The sequence below is a fragment of the Trichomycterus rosablanca genome, chromosome 2 (assembly GCF_030014385.1).
Source record: "Trichomycterus rosablanca isolate fTriRos1 chromosome 2, fTriRos1.hap1, whole genome shotgun sequence".
Classification (NCBI taxonomy): domain Eukaryota; kingdom Metazoa; phylum Chordata; class Actinopteri; order Siluriformes; family Trichomycteridae; genus Trichomycterus; species Trichomycterus rosablanca.
This window is the reverse complement of record NC_085989.1, coordinates 61597939-61615307: the sequence shown is the minus strand read 5'-3', so window position 1 is coordinate 61615307 and position 17369 is coordinate 61597939. Positions and strand designations below refer to the sequence as shown.

Sequence of the window (17369 nt, the reverse complement as noted above, 5' to 3'; positions counted from 1 at the left end):
GAAAGTTCGAGATATCGACGCCGTTCCAACTCTATATCGTAAAGCCCACTGATGTAACCCCGACTCAGATACAGCATGGGGATTCGAACCCACACCCACCTGCCACGCCCGGTTTTAAGCCCCATTCACTTCCATTCATTTTTTGAAAGTTTGAGATATCGACGCCGTTCCAACTCTAAATTGTAAAGCCCACTGATGTAACCCCGACTCAGGTACAGCAGGGGGATTCGAACCCACACCCACCTGCCACGCCCGGTTTTTGGTCCCATTCACTCCCATTCATTTTTTGAAAGTTCGAGATATCGACGCCGTTCCAACTCTAAATCGTAAAGCCCACTGATGTAACCCCGACTCAGGTACAGCAGGGGGATTCGAACCCGCGCCCTCCTGCCACGCCCGGTTTTAAGCCCCATTCACTCCCATTCATTTTTTGAAAGTTTGAGATATCGACGCCGTTCCAACTCTAAATTGTAAAGCCCTTTGATGTAACCCCGACTCAGATACAGCATGGGGATTCGAACCCACGCCCACCTGCCACGCCCGGTTTTTGGTCCCATTCACTCCCATTCATTTTTTGAAAGTTTGAGATATCGATGCCGTTCCAACTCTAAATTGTAAAGCCCACTGATGTAACCCCGACTCAGGTACAGCATGGGGATTCGAACCCACACCCACCTGCCACGCCCGTTTTTCGGCTCCATTCACTCCCATTCATTTTTTGAAAGTTCGAGATATCGACGCCGTTCCAACTCTAAATCGTAAAGCCCCCTGATGTAACCCCGACTTGGGTACAACATGGGGATTCGAACCCACACCCACCTGCCACGCCCGGTTTTTGGTCCCATTCACTTCCATTCATTTTTTGAAAGTTTGAGATATCGACGCCGTTCCAACTCTAAATTGTAAAGCCCACTGATGTAACCCCGACTCAGATACAGCATGGGGATTCGAACCCACGCCCACCTGCCACGCCCATTTTTCAGCCCCATTCACTTTCATTCATTTTTTGAAAGTTTGAGATATCGACGCCGTTCCAACTCTAAATTGTAAAGCCCCCTGGTGTAACCCCGAATCAGGTACAGCATGGGGATTCGAACCCATGCCCACCTGCCACGCCCGGTTTTTGGTCCCATTCACTTCCATTCATTTTTTGAAAGTTTGAGATATCGACGCCGTTCCAACTCTAAATTGTAAAGCCCACTGATGTAACCCCGACTCAGATACAGCATGGGGATTCGAACCCACGCCCACCTGCCACGCCCAGTTTTTGGTCCCATTCACTTCCATTCATTTTTTGAAAGTTTGAGATATCGACGCCGTTCCAACTCTAAATCGTAAAGCCCCCTGATGTAACCCCGACTCAGATACAGTATGGGGATTCGAACCCACACCCACCTGCCACGCCCGTTTTTCAGCCCCATTCACTTTCATTCATTTTTTAAAAGTTTGAGATATCTACGCCGTTCCAACTCTAAATCGTAAAGCCCCCTGATGACACCCCGACTTGGGTACAGCATGGGGATTCGAACCCACGCCCACCTGCCACGCCCGTTTTTCGGCTCTATTCACTTCCATTCATTTTTTGAAAGTTCGAGATATCGATGCCGTTCCAACTCTAAATCGTAAAGCCCCCTGATGTAACCCCGACTTGGGTACAACATGGGGATTCGAACCCACACCCACCTGCCACGCCCATTTTTCAGCCCCATTCACTTTCATTCATTTTTTAAAAGTTTGAGATATCTACGCCGTTCCAACTCTAAATCGTAAAGCCCCCTGATGACACCCCGACTTGGGTACAGCATGGGGATTCGAACCCACACCCACCTGCCACGCCCGTTTTTCGGCTCTATTCACTTCCATTCATTTTTTGAAAGTTCGAGATATCGATGCCGTTCCAACTCTAAATCGTAAAGCCCCCTGATGACACCCCGACTTGGGTACAACATGGGGATTCGAACCCACGCCCACCTGCCACGCCCGGTTTTCGGCTCCATTCACTTCCATTCATTTTTTGGAAATTTGAGATTTCAACGTCGTTCCAACTCTAAATCGTAAAACCCACTGATGTAACCCCGACTCAGGTACAGCATGGGGATTCGAACCCACGCCTGCCTGCCACGCCCGTTTTTCGGCTCCATTCACTTCCATTAATTTTTTGAAAGTTCGAGATATCAACGCCGTTCCAACTCTAAATCGTAAAACCCACTGATGTAACCCCGACTCAGGTACAGCATGGGGATTCGAACCCACGCCTGCCTGCCACGCCCGTTTTTCGGCTCCATTCACTTCCATTAATTTTTTGAAAGTTCGAGATATCAACGCCGTTCCAACTCTAAATCGTAAAGCCCACTGATGACACCCCGATTTTGGTACAGCATGGGGATTCGAACACACGCCCAACTGCCACGCCCATTTTTCAGGCCCATTCACTTCCATTCATTTTTTGAAAGTTTGAGATATCGACGCCGTTTCCACTTTAAATCGTAAAGTCCACTGATGACACCCCGAGTTGGATAAAGCATTGGGATACGCACGCCCGCCCGACCGGCACACGGCAATCACACTCGCATTTTCTCCGGAAATGCACTCTCTAGTTAATAATTGTAACCATGTCCCACCACCAGCTCCAGCTGCACCTAACACACTTACTGTCCTGATCCTATTAAAGAACCACCATAAACGACCTAAATCCCAGTTACCGCATAAACATTCCCAATACCCACCATGACACCAGTCCTACAACTATTCCCACAATATCTATTGAAGGTGCTACAGCCCCCACTACAGCTAAAACACCAGCTGCATTGTAAAAGAATGATTTGTGTTTGTCCCAGAATTCCTCCCAGGTTGAGTGCCGTGCTTCCTCATGCAACTGATTAGTGTAGAATCCTCCTCCATTCCACTGCACCATCCTGTCTATCTTCTGCAGAAGTTCAGTGACCTGCTGTCTGTTCTGTGGTTCTGCATTATTAAAGATGTGAAATCTTCCTCTACACTGATCTAACACCCTTCTGAGATGGTCATTCCTGCTTATTTCCTGATGTATAATTTCCTCTCCTACACCATCACCATGGGTAAAAATAATTATGTAATTAATAACCTTCTCACCAAAAATATAAAGGATCTCTCCCATTTAATTCAAAGTATATTTATTTAGGCTCAGAGACTGTCTTTGAAGTGCCACTATAAGGTACAGCCATTGTTATTATTTGTTATTACTTTATACACAAAGCAGTCTGGGTGTGTCTCTGTTTGTGATGATTTGTCTGCTGGCTTCTATCATGGCTAAATAATAATAAGTTATATAATAATATACAATAAGTTATATAATAATAAGTTAAATCTTTAAACAGTTAAAGTTGGGGGCTGATTTGTTTGTGTACTTGTGTACATGGAGATTATTGTGCATGTTTATTAAAATATTCTGTGTTGAATCTTATGAGTGCTAAACATTTTTACTCACTGCTAATTTAACCTCCACACTTCTTTCTTTATAATCTGCTTCACTGTTGTCACTTTTTTTCTTCCTAACGAAAAGTTAACGCATTAACGCGATCCCAATTTAACGCAATAAAAAAAATATAGTGCCGTTAACACAAATTCTATTTGGCCCTGCGAGTCATCTGTAGTTCATGTTGAGACTTGCCACCGTTTTTCATTTGCGGTTTGTTAACATAATGTAACCGAGCGTTGTAGTGATGCACTCGCTTAATAAAGAAATAAATACACGCTATATTCACAAGTTGTCGGGAGCAGAACACTTTATTACTTCTTCTGTTATGGTACCGAATAGCACACAGCTAGAGTCAGTGCGTTAGCCAAGAGTGCTAATTACATAAACTATGGAAGCCCCAAAGGGTCAAAACACTCACTTTGTGTAGAAACGTCCATCAAACCATTGTCACGATACAACCACAGAAAAGTCTGTTACAATAACTACGCCTTATCCCACCTAAAGCACCGCTGATCTACAATGTTTGCTGATAGAGAAATTTTAACCTACAATCTGACATACAGGGGTTGGACAAAATAGCTGAAACACCTGTCATTTTAGTGTGGGAGGTTTCATGGCTAAATTGGACCAGTCTGGTGGCCAACCTTCATTAATTGCACATTGCACCAGTAAGAGCAGAGTGTGAAGGTTCAATTAGCAGGGTAAGAGCACAGTTTTGCTCAAAATATTGTAATGCACACAACATTATGGGTGACATACCAGAGTTCAAAAGAGGACAAATTGTTGGTGCACGTCTTGCTGGAGCATCTGTGACCAAGACAGCAAGTCTTTGTGATGTATCAAGAGCCACGGTATCCAGGGTAATGTCAGCATACCACCAAGAAGGACAAACCACATCCAACAGGATTAACTGTGGATGCAAGAGGAAGCTGTCTGAAAGGGATGTTCGGGTGCTAACCCGGATTGTATCCAAAAAACATAAAACCACGGCTGCCCAAATCAAGGCAGAATTAAATGTGCACCTCAACTCTCCTGTTTCCACCAGAACTGTCCGTCGGGAGCTCCACAGGGTCAATATACACGGCCGGGCTGCTATAGCCAAACCTTTGGTCACTCGTGCCAATGCCGAACGTCGGTTTCAATGGTGCAAGGAGCGCAAATCTTGGGCTGTGGACAATGTGAAACATGTATTGTTCTCTGATGAGTCCACCTTTACTGTTTTCCCCACATCCGGGAGAGTTACGGTGTTGAGAAGCCCCAAAGAAGCGTACCACCCAGACTGTTGCATGCCCAGAGTGAAGCATGGGGGTGGATCAGTGATGGTTTGGGCTGCCATATCATGGCATTCCCTTGGCCCAATACTTGTGCTAGATGGGCGTGTCACTGCCAAGGACTACCGAACCATTCTGGAGGACCATGTGCATCCAATGGCGGTGCCGTGTATCAGGATGACAATGCACCAATACACACAGCAAGACTGGTGAAAGATTGGTTTGATGAACATGAAAGTGAAGTTGAACATCTCCCATGGCCTGCACAGTCACCAGATCTAAATACTATTGAGCCACTTCGGGGTGTTTTTGAGAAGTGAGTCAGGAAACGTTTTCCTCCACCAGCATCACGTAGTGACCTGGCCACTATCCTACAAGAAGAATGGCTTAAAATCCCTCTGACCACTGTGCAGGACTTGTATATGTCATTTCCAAGACGAATTGATGCTGTATTGGCCGCAAAAAGAGGCTAAACTAACTAATAAATTATTGTGGTCTAAAACCAGGTGTTTCAGTTATTTTGTCCAACCCCTGTAGTTCAGCAGCTTGAGCCAATACATTGAAAAGGAGGGACAAATTATATAAAAATATCACATGTTAAAATTTCAGCTAAGCCCACTTGTTTCCTGTCTGTTGCAGCATTTGTGGAAGCAAATCTATCTTCACAAACAGCTCCAATTCAGTATTCTAATCAGGCCTGGAAAAAAAAAGATTAGAATAATACAGTCATAATGTTCACCATCTCCTGCAATTAGTGAAAAGAGTGGTGGGATTAAGCACATTAAGGCATATGAAAATAATGTTTATTTTAGGGACTACAATGTAGTTTTTTATTCATTCACTGTTAAGATATCAGCATCCCTGATATCAGCAGTAGTCCATAGTCTGTTGATCAAAATCATATTCACTGGACCAAAACTCCATCTCTAGAAATTGAAGAATCACATTCACCTTTCCCATTTTGTCTACCCCCACTGGTGAGTTTGTCATCTGCTTCCAAAACTGCAGGCCAGAACGTGTTGCTTGTGATGATAACAGCTGAATGTTAACGAGGAGGTGATGTTTGGTTCTGTGGCACCTCAGGATAGAATGCTGGGGGAGCTGACACCATTGCTTCTTCTGTATTTTCTCCCGCTCCTGTTAGTTCTTCTTCCTGGTTCTTTGTTGGGCAGGAGTCCAGATGAGATTTAACCTGTAACTTTTACTTAACACATAACTTGGTTAAGTTTGTACCTACACTTTCTCTGTTCCTTCTTCTCATTTTCACTTTTTTTTATACCATCTTTTCTTTTCCCTACTTGCACATTCCTTTTATTGTAACTTAATTTTTACTCTTTTAGTTGTCTTTTACTAAAACCACCTTTTTTCTTAAAAACCCATTTTTTGCACACCTTGCAAAATGTAAAACAGCATTTTTGTCATAGTTTCAACATAAATATAACACTAATGTGTGTACACATAATCTTAATTTAAACATGTATTTGTTTTTCCACAAACTTTTACCTTCCTTATTACTTTTACCCATTGTACTGCTTAAGTTCACCTGGACATATTATTTAAAATTTTATGTAAAATGTTAGTACAAGGACACACAATTACAACACAAACAACAAAGGCAACACTAGTATCTACTGTAACTCCTCCTACATCTTACTTCATCAAACATATGTTGCCACATACAACACAGACACACAAAAACACCAGTTCAATAAATTGTTCAATCAAGTCATCAATCCCTTTCTCTTTTATATTTTGATTAATAGTAATAGTAATTAATAATATTAATTGTATAATATTAATAATAGATATAAATATAATTTAAATATAAATATAAATAATTTATTAATAATAAATATATATACCGTTGTCATGGTGATGGTGGACGCTGGCGCATTTGGCTGCCGCTACCATTACCATATTTTATTGTAATTTTTGTATTTTTATCGTGTTTTTTTCTTTTATTTTCATCTTTTTATACACGCCTATAATCACTACCGCTCCTGCTGCTCTATTTTTTTTCTTTCTTTTTCTTTTTATCAGATAATTTCATCACCTGTTGGATATTAGCTGTTGGATAATTTTAAATGATGCAAGCGCTGGTACGTTTGTTTACTACAGCTGTATCCTCATAATACTTTTTTATTAAGCTTTTTGGGTGAACGCTGGCGCGTGTTGCTGCCCTGCCATCCTCTACCACCACTACGACTGGATTGAGATATTCACTGGATGAACTATACCGGCTCCGGACACACTGCGCACCTCTGCAAGAACTTCAGTTCCATGGAGATGTTCCTCTCCAGAGTCCAAAGTACATTCACCGTGGATCTCGTCGTAATCTCAAGTTTAGTGGCGGTGATAATGGGACTATTGCTACTTTCTGGTCTGCAGGTTCACGGCGAAAGAGTTCCGTCAGATGTGTAGACCACAGTGTGCTAATTCCACTGGCTAAATCTCATGTAAACATGCACACGTCTTCTCACAAATTTGGTCTTTTCAACATCAGGTCCATTACTAACAAGGCTTCTATGGTTAATGACTTTATCATAGATCATAAACTGGATTTTTTATGTCTTACGGAAACTTGGCAGCCACAGAATGACTTTCTACACCTGAACTCCGCAGTTCCACCAGGATTTGTTTACATATGCAAATCGCATTCCTCCGGTAAGGGAGGTGGACTCGCGCTGATCTATCGCGAGAGTATAAAACTAATGCCACTCTCGTTACCCGATCAGACGTCATTTGAACTGTTGGTTGTAAAGCTCTGTGGATCCACACCCACCATCATTGCTGTTCTGTACAGACCCCCCAAATCATCATCAAGTAGTTTCATTAATGAACTATTAGCACTTTTAACCACTCTTAGTGCAATGTCTCCTAATATCATTTTAATGGGAGACTTTAATGTTCATTTTGATAACTCTGAAAACATGTTCACAAAAGATTTTAAAGCAGTATTAGACTGCTTTGATCTTTCCCAAAGTGTGAATTTTGTAACACACAGTAAGGGCCATATCCTTGATTTAGTTTGCTGCTCTGGCATTACACCTTATGATATTTCTTCAGCTGAGTTACCCATTTCAGATCATAAAGCTGTGTTATTTAATGCTAATTTACAACGTAGTAAATCTAAGGTGCATCGTATGATGTCATATCGAAACATTAGACATGTTAATCCAGAGGACTTTGCCAGGTTAATCACCTCTAGTCCGATCTCAGCCTCAGTTTCCTCTACCATGGATCTGGTCGAATATTATAATAATAATTTATCCTCAGCACTTGATTCTGTGGCCCCACTAAAAATACGCTCTGTCTCATTTGCCCATACTGCCCCCTGGTATACACCTGAATTACGCGAACTTAAGGTGGTTGGCCGGCGCTTGGAGCGGCTCTACACTAGGACTGGACTGACTGTGCATAAACAAATGTACCTTGATCATATGCTGCACTATAAAGATGTCCTGTCGGCAATGAAAACTTCTTACTATGCAAATATCATCAATGCAGGTGAAGGGAATACTAAGTGTCTCTTTTCAACAGTGAAAAGACTACTCCAGCCACCTGCACATGACATGAACAGTATCAGCACTAAGGAACAATGCTCAGCTTTTTTGAAGTTTTTCAATTCCAAAATTTGCACAATTCATGAGCAGCTGTCCTCTGAAATAACTGTGCAGTCTGACTCACTGTCTGCAAGCATTACAGATCTGTCCTCACTCTCTGTTTTATGTGATTTTAGTCTTCCAACTGAAAGTCATATTTTTGAACTCGTTTCCAAGTCCAGTATGTCTACTTGTTATTTGGACCCAATTCCTACATCCCTACTAAAAGTGTGTTTGCCTTCGATCATTTCGATCATATGTAGAATTATTAACTCTTCCTTGACCACTGGTATAGTTCCCCCTTCACTGAAAGTTGCCATAATCCGACCAACTCTGAAGAAACCTGGTTTAGACCCTTCTGATTTAAATAACTATCGGCCAATTTCAAATTTACCATTCATTTCCAAAATCCTTGAGAAGGTGGTTGCAGCTCAACTTCAGCTTCACCTTCATAATAATAATCTTTTTGAAAGATTCCAATCCGGTTTCCGCCCTAAACACAGCACAGAAACTGCACTGGTTAAGTTAACTAATGACCTCCTTAGAGCTGCTGATTCCGGCTTACTTTCTATTCTTATTCTCCTTGACCTCAGTGCTGCCTTTGACACCATATCCCATCAGCTCCTCATGGATCGCCTGGCTAGCATTGGGGTCTGTGGCACTGTGAATCAGTGGTTTGCCTCCTACCTCACTGACAGAACACAGTTTGTACAGATCCAGAATCACAGGTCAGAGTGTCTCACTGTTTGTAATGGAGTTCCACAGGGTTCGGTGCTGGGACCGCTCCTGTTTAACATTTATCTCCTTCCGCTTGGCAATATTTTTCGGCATTATGGCATTCATTTTCATTGCTATGCTGATGACACGCAGCTTTATGTATCCACTAAGCCAACTTCTACTACTCCTCCGATTACTCTTAGTGCTTGTCTCCGTGATGTACATACATGGATGACAAACAACTATTTAAAACTAAATAGTAGTAAAACCGAGATACTTCTTATTGGATCTAAGGCCGCGCTTTTGAAAAATAATATTAGTTCATTTTCCGTTGCTGAGGATATCATACCTGTGTCCACCCATGTTAAGAGCCTTGGTGTTATCTTGGATAGTACCCTTTCTTTTTCAACTCACATAAATAATGTTTCCCGGATTGCTTTTTTCCACCTGCGAAATATCTCCAGACTGAGGCCCGTCTTATCACAGCACTCCACGGAAGTCTTAGTCAATGCATTAGTCACATCACGAATTGACTACTGCAATGCAATCCTGGCTGGCATTCCCAAAAAACTTATTCAAAGACTTCAACATATCCAAAACTCAGCAGCACGGATAATTACATGCACCAAGTCCACTGAGCGTGTCACACCACTGCTGATCCAACTGCATTGGCTCCCAGTATCACAACGGATCAATTTTAAAATTTTATTACTGACATTCAAGGCACTTCATAATTTATCCCCTGCATATCTCACAGACCTTCTACAGTTTTACACTCCTTCCCGCTCGATGCGATCTTCCTCAGCAGGTTTTTTGGCAGAACCAGCCATTAACCTTAGTACAATGGTACCAGGGCTTTCTCCTATGTTGCACCTAAACTCTGGAACTCACTCCCTACCCATATTCGAACATTGCAATCCATCGCAGAATTCAAAGCAGCTCTTAAAACTCATCTTTTTAAACTGGCTTATTCACTTTAAGATATCTTGTACTTTTTGTTTTATGCTTGTGTGTTGTGATCATTTGTTTGTTGTAGTTGTAATAACTTATTGTATGTTTTAATTCTTGTTTTTATTTGTAAGGTGACCTTGAGTGTCATGAAAGGCGCCATCAAATAAAATGTATTATTATTATTAGTGTGATTGCAGTAGGCAAGCACACTATTGTTATCCGTTAGTCATATTATTTTTCTTATTATTATTCCACCGTTTTTTGTCCGGCCTTCTTCTTCCGCAGTTTTCGAGATATCGACCCCGTTCCAACGCCAAATCGTCCGACCCATACGGGAATGGACGGCTTGTATACAGGTTTTCGATCCGCGAGCTTGTTCGCCCGCCACGCCCGTTTTTCCGAAAAAATTTTCCCATAGACTTCCATTCATTTTTTAAAAATTTTTGAGATATCGACGCCGTTCCAACTCTATATCGTGCGGCCCGTTATTGAAATAACTTCTTGTTTTTTGCTTTTCGATCCGCCCGCCCGTTCACCCGCCACGCCCGCTTTTTTACCGTTTTTTGGTCCCATTGACTTCCATTCATTTTTTCTGAATGGTTGTTGAATGGTTATTTCTACAACCTTTAATTAACCTACAAGAGTCCCATTCACTTCCATTCATTTTTTGAAAGTTCGAGATATCAACGCCGTTCCAACTCTATATCATAAAGCCCACTGATGTAACCCCGACTCAGGTACAGCATGGGGATTCGAACCCACACCCACCTGCCACGCCCGGTTTTTGTTTCCATTCACTTCCATTCATTTTTTGAAAGTTTGAGATATCAACGCCGTTCCAACTGTATATCGTTAAGCCCACTGATGTAACCCCGACTCAGATACAGCCTGGGGATTCGAACCCACGCCCACCTGCCACGCCCGGTTTTTGTCCCAATTCACTTCCATTCATTTTTTGAAAGTTTGAGATATCAACGCCGTTCCAACTGTATATCGTTAAGCCCACTGATGTAACCCCGACTCAAATACAGCATGGGGATTCGAACCCACACCCACCTGCCACGCCCGGTTTTTGTTTCCATTCACTTCCATTCATTTTTTGAAAGTTTGAGATATCAACGCCGTTCCAACTGTATATCGTTAAGCCCACTGATGTAACCCCGACTCAGATACAGCCTGGGGATTCGAACCCACGCCCACCTGCCACGCCCGGTTTTTGTCCCAATTCACTTCCATTCATTTTTTGAAAGTTTGAGATATCAACGCCGTTCCAACTGTATATCGTTAAGCCCACTGATGTAACCCCGACTCAAATACAGCATGGGGATTCGAACCCACGCCCACCTGCCACGCCCATTTTTCAGCTCCATTCACTTCCATTCATTATTTGAAAGTTCGAGATATTAACGCCGTTCCAACTCTATATCGTAAAGCCCACTGATGACACCCTGACTTCGGTACAGCATGGGGATTCGAACCCACGCCCACCTGCCACGCCCGGTTTTTGTTTCCATTCACTTCCATTCATTTTTTGAAAGTTTGAGATATCAACGCCGTTCCAACTGTATATCGTTAAGCCCACTGATGTAACCCCGACTCAGATACAGCATGGGGATTCGAACCCACGCCCACCTGCCACGCCCGGTTTTTGTCCCAATTCACTTCCATTCATTTTTTGAAAGTTTGAGATATCAACGCCGTTCCAACTGTATATCGTTAAGCCCACTGATGTAACCCCGACTCAAATACAGCATGGGGATTCGAACCCACGCCCACCTGCCACGCCCATTTTTCAGCTCCATTCACTTCCATTCATTATTTGAAAGTTCGAGATATTAACGCCGTTCCAACTCTATATCGTAAAGCCCACTGATGACACCCTGACTTCGGTACAGCATGGGGATTCGAACCCACGCCCACCTGCCACGCCCGGTTTTTGTTTCCATTCACTTCCATTCATTTTTTGAAAGTTTGAGATATCAACGCCGTTCCAACTGTATATCGTTAAGCCCACTGATGTAACCCCGACTCAGATACAGCCTGGGGATTCGAACCCACGCCCACCTGCCACGCCCGGTTTTTGTCCCAATTCACTTCCATTCATTTTTTGAAAGTTTGAGATATCAACGCCGTTCCAACTGTATATCGTTAAGCCCACTGATGTAACCCCGACTCAAATACAGCATGGGGATTCGAACCCACGCCCACCTGCCACGCCCATTTTTCAGCTCCATTCACTTCCATTCATTATTTGAAAGTTCGAGATATTAACGCCGTTCCAACTCTATATCGTAAAGCTCACTGATGTAACCCCGACTCAGATACAGCATGGGGATTCGAACCCACGCCCACCTGCCACGCCCATTTTTCAGCCATATTCACTTCCATTCATTTTTTGAAAGTTCGAGATATTAACGCCGTTCCAACTCTAAATCGTAAAGCTCACTGATGTAACCCCGACTCAGATACAGCATGGGGATTCGAACCCACACCCACCTGCCACGCCCGGTTTTTGTCCCCATTCACTTCCATTCATTTTTTGAAAGTTTGAGATATCAACGCCATTCCAACTCTAAATCGTAAAGCCCACTGATGTAACCCCGACTCAGATACAGCATGGGGATTCGAACCCACGCCCACCTGCCACGCCCGGTTTTTGTCCCCATTCACTTCCATTCATTTTTCTAAAGTTTGAGATATCAACGCCGTTCCAACTGTAAATTGTAAAGCTCACTTATGTAACCCCGACTTGGGTACAGCATGGGGATTCGAACCCACACCCACCTGCCACGCCCGGTTTTTGTCCCCATTCACTTCCATTCATTTTTTGAAAGTTCGAGATATCAACGCCGTTCCAACTCTAAATCATAAAGCCCCCTGATGTAACCCCGACTCAGATACAGCATGGGGATTCGAACCCACGCCTACCTACCACGCCCGGTTTTTGTCCCCATTCACTTCCATTCATTTTTTGAAAGTTCGAGATATCAACGCCGTTCCAACTCTAAATCGGAAAAGCCACTGATGTAACCCCAACTTGGGTACAGCCTGGGGATTCGAACCCACGCCCACCTGCCACGCCCGGTTTTTGGTCCCATTCACTTCTATTAATTTTTTGAAAGTTTGATATATCAACGCCGTTCCAACTCTATATCGTAAAGCCCACTGATGTAACCCCGACTCAGGTACAGCATGGGGATTCGAACCCATGCCCACCTGCCACGCCCATTTTCCGGCTCCATTCACTTCCATTCATTTTTTGAAAGTTTGAGATATCAACGCCGTTCCAACTCTAAATTGTAAAGCCCACTGATGTAACCCCGACACAGGTACAGCATGGGGATTCGAACCCACGCCCACCTGCCACGCCCGTTTTTCAGCTCCATTCACTTCCATTCATTTTTTGAAAGTTTGAGATATCAACGCCGTTCCAACTCTAAATTGTAAAGCCCACTGATTAAACCCCGACACAGATACAGCATGGGGATTCGAACCCACGCCCACCTGCCACGCCCGTTTTTCGGCCCTATTCACTTCCATTCATTTTTTGAAAGTTTGAGATATCAACGCCGTTCCAACTCTAAATTGTAAAGTTCACTGATGTAACCCCGACTCAGATACAGCATGGGGATTCGAACCCACGCCCATCTGCCACGCCCGTTTTTGGTCTCATTCACTTCCATTCATTTTTTGAAAGTTCGAGATATCGACGCCGTTCCAATTTTAAATCGTAAAGCCCACTGATGACACCCCAACTTGGATAAAGCATTGGGTTACGCGCGCCCGCCCGCCCGCCCGGCACACGGCAATCACACTCGCATTTTCTCCGGAAATGCACATCTCTAGTTATTATTATTATTATTATTATTATTATTAATATCACACCTTTATCATTAGTATCTGGACAGTACTGTAATTTCTATGCATTAAGCTAGTAATACCTATATATATATATATATATATATATATATATATATATATATATATATATATATATATATATATATATATATATATATATATTTATATATTCCGGAATCTTCAGGTTCATATGAACCCGGGAACCTCGTCTTAGAATCTTCGAATTCTTAAGTGAATTCGGAACCCGACACAAATTCTAGTTTGCACAGCCCATAGAATAAATGATTCCAAAAGCTTGTCTTAAAATCTTCAAATTCGAAGTGAATTCGGTACCTAAAAGTAAATAAAATATTCTAAAACCTTGTTTTAGAATATTCAAATTCAAAGGGAATTCGGTATCTGAAAAATATTTTAAGACATTGTTTTGGAATCTTCAAATTCATAGTGAATTCGGTATCTGAAATAAAATAAAATAAATAAAATATTCTAAAACCTTGTTTTGGAATCTTCAAATTCATAATGAATTCGGTACCTGAAATATCTCTGACTTAAACAAAACTGAGAATCAATTATTCTAAGACCTTCGAGTTAACGTGACTCGGAAATATGGAGTTAAATCAGTATTGGTTACAGCATGGGGATTCGAACCCACGCCCACCTGCCACGCCCGTTTTTCGGCTCCATTCACTTCCATTCATTTTTTGAAAGTTCGAGATATCAACACCGTTCCAACTCTAAATCGTAAAGCCCACTGATGTAACCCCGACATGGGTACAACATGGGGATTCGAACCCACACCCACCTGCCACGCCCGGTTTTTGGTCCCATTCACTTCCATTCATTTTTTGAAAGTTCGAGATATCAACACCGTTCCAACTCTAAATCGTAAAGCCCACTGATGTAACCCCGACATGGGTACAACATGGGGATTCGAACCCACACCCACCTGCCACGCCCGGTTTTTGGTCCCATTCACCCCGAGTTGGATAAAGCATTGGGATACGCACGCCCGCCCGACCGGCACACGGCAATCACACTCGCATTTTCTTCGGAAATGCACTCTCTAGTTAGTGTGATTGCAAAGCGATCACACTATTGTTATTGTTAAGTCATATTATTATTCTTATTTTTCCACCGTTTTTTGTCCGGCTTTCTTCGTCCGCAGTTTTCGAGATATCGACCCCGTTCCAGCGCCAAATCGTCCGGCCTATACGGGAATGGACGGCTTGTATACAGCTTTTGGATCGACCCATCGGTGTGCCCGTAGTGCCCGCTTTTCCGTAAAAAATTTCCCATAGACTTCAATTCATTTAAAAAAAATTTCGAACTATCAACGCCGTTCCAACTCTCAATGGACCGGGTCATTAATTAGCGCCCAAACCCAAAAAATCACTCCGATATGCCCATCCGTGTGCCAGTAATGCCCATTTTTGTCCGAATTTTTGGGGCACATTTTTGACCCTTTTGGGAGACCATATAACACACGTAGTGATGACGTTTGCGGATGAATTCGACCCGTTCAGAAAAATTAAGATGGCCGCCAACCACATTTCGGATTTATTTTGGTCTGTAACTTAAATATTACTGATTTTTAAGGTGAAAACACGACACAAAATGAAATTATAAGCCAGTTAGACTTGGCAGTGAAAGTGAAACCGTTCGCGTTGCAGCAAAACAACATATATTTACATTCGTTAGCTTCCATGCTAACTAAGCAATTGAAACCAATGGTAGCGCGCTAACCGCTAACGTAGGGACCGAAACCTGAACTATTTCATGTGGAAGTGCACCAGAATGAGTGCATTTCTGCCTGGAAAATGTAAAATGACACCCTCCCGCTTACATTTTGCTCAAAAACATGGCCGCTGCACCTATTTTCACATGTAAATGAATGAGTACTGATTTGTAAGCAGTAGAAACGTGCAGAAATGCATTTTTTTACAGGTTTGGCTTTTCAAACACACCCAGAGTGAACTAGTGCTCACACCACAGCTTGTGCACAGATACAGTGGCCTGTCTGGGAGAAAGTATTCACACCCCACGCACCGCACCACTTCTAAACGCATGCGCGCCCCCGACCTGCGCACGCCCGCCGACCGGCACACGGCAATCACACTCGCATTTTCTCCGGAAATGCACATCTCTAGTTATTATTATTATTCCACCCGTTTTTTGTCATTGTTTCTTCGTCCGCAGTTTTCGAGATATCGACCCCGTTCCAACGACAAATCGTCCGGCCCATACGGGAATAGATCGCTTGTATACAGGTTTTCGATCCGCCCGCCCGTCCGCCCGCCACGCCCGTTTTTCCGGAAATTTTGTCCCATAGACTTCAATTCATTTTTGAAAAAATGTTGAGATATCGACGCCGTTCCAACTTTAAATCGTCCGGCACGTTATTGAAATAACTTTGTGTTTTTTGCATTTCGATCCGCCCGCCCGTTCATCTGCCACGCCCGCTTTTTTACCGTTTTTTGGTCCCATTGACTTCCATTCATTTTTTCTGAATGGTTGTTGAATGGTTATTTCTACAACCTTTAATTAACCTACAAGAGTCCCATTCACTTCCATTCATTTTTTGAAAGTTCGAGATATCAACGCCGTTCCAACTCTATATCATAAAGCCCACTGATGTAACCCCGACTCAGATACAGCATGGGGATTCGAACCCACACCCACCTGCCACGCCCATTTTTCAGCTCCATTCACTTCCATTCATTATTTGAAAGTTCGAGATATTAACGCCGTTCCAACTCTATATCGTAAAGCCCACTGATGTAACCCCGACTCAGATACAGCATGGGGATTCGAACCCACGCCCACCTGCCACGCCCATTTTTCAGCTCCATTCACTTCCATTCATTATTTGAAAGTTCGAGATATTAACGCCGTTCCAACTCTATATCGTAAAGCCCACTGATGTAACCCCGACTCAGATACAGCATGGGGATTCGAACCCACACCCACCTGCCACGCCCGGTTTTTGTTTCCATTCACTTCCATTCATTTTTTGAAAGTTTGAGATATCAACGCCGTTCCAACTGTATATCGTTAAGCCCACTGATGTAACCCCGACTCAGATACAGCCTGGGGATTCGAACCCACGCCCACCTGCCACGCCCGGTTTTTGTCCCAATTCACTTCCATTCATTTTTTGAAAGTTTGAGATATCAACGCCGTTCCAACTGTATATCGTTAAGCCCACTGATGTAACCCCGACTCAAATACAGCATGGGGATTCGAACCCACACCCACCTGCCACGCCCGGTTTTTGTTTCCATTCACTTCCATTCATTTTTTGAAAGTTTGAGATATCAACGCCGTTCCAACTGTATATCGTTAAGCCCACTGATGTAACCCCGACTCAGATACAGCCTGGGGATTCGAACCCACGCCCACCTGCCACGCCCGGTTTTTGTCCCAATTCACTTCCATTCATTTTTTGAAAGTTTGAGATATCAACGCCGTTCCAACTGTATATCGTTAAGCCCACTGATGTAACCCCGACTC

The 17369-nt window shown here is 43.1% G+C and overlaps 1 pseudogene; it reads right to left on the bottom strand.

The window, feature by feature from the left end:
• Positions 1-2698: 2698 nt before the first annotated feature.
• The window catches only part of LOC134303139 (GTPase IMAP family member 9-like), a 236769-nt pseudogene continuing 222098 nt past the window's right edge, over positions 2699-17369 (bottom strand).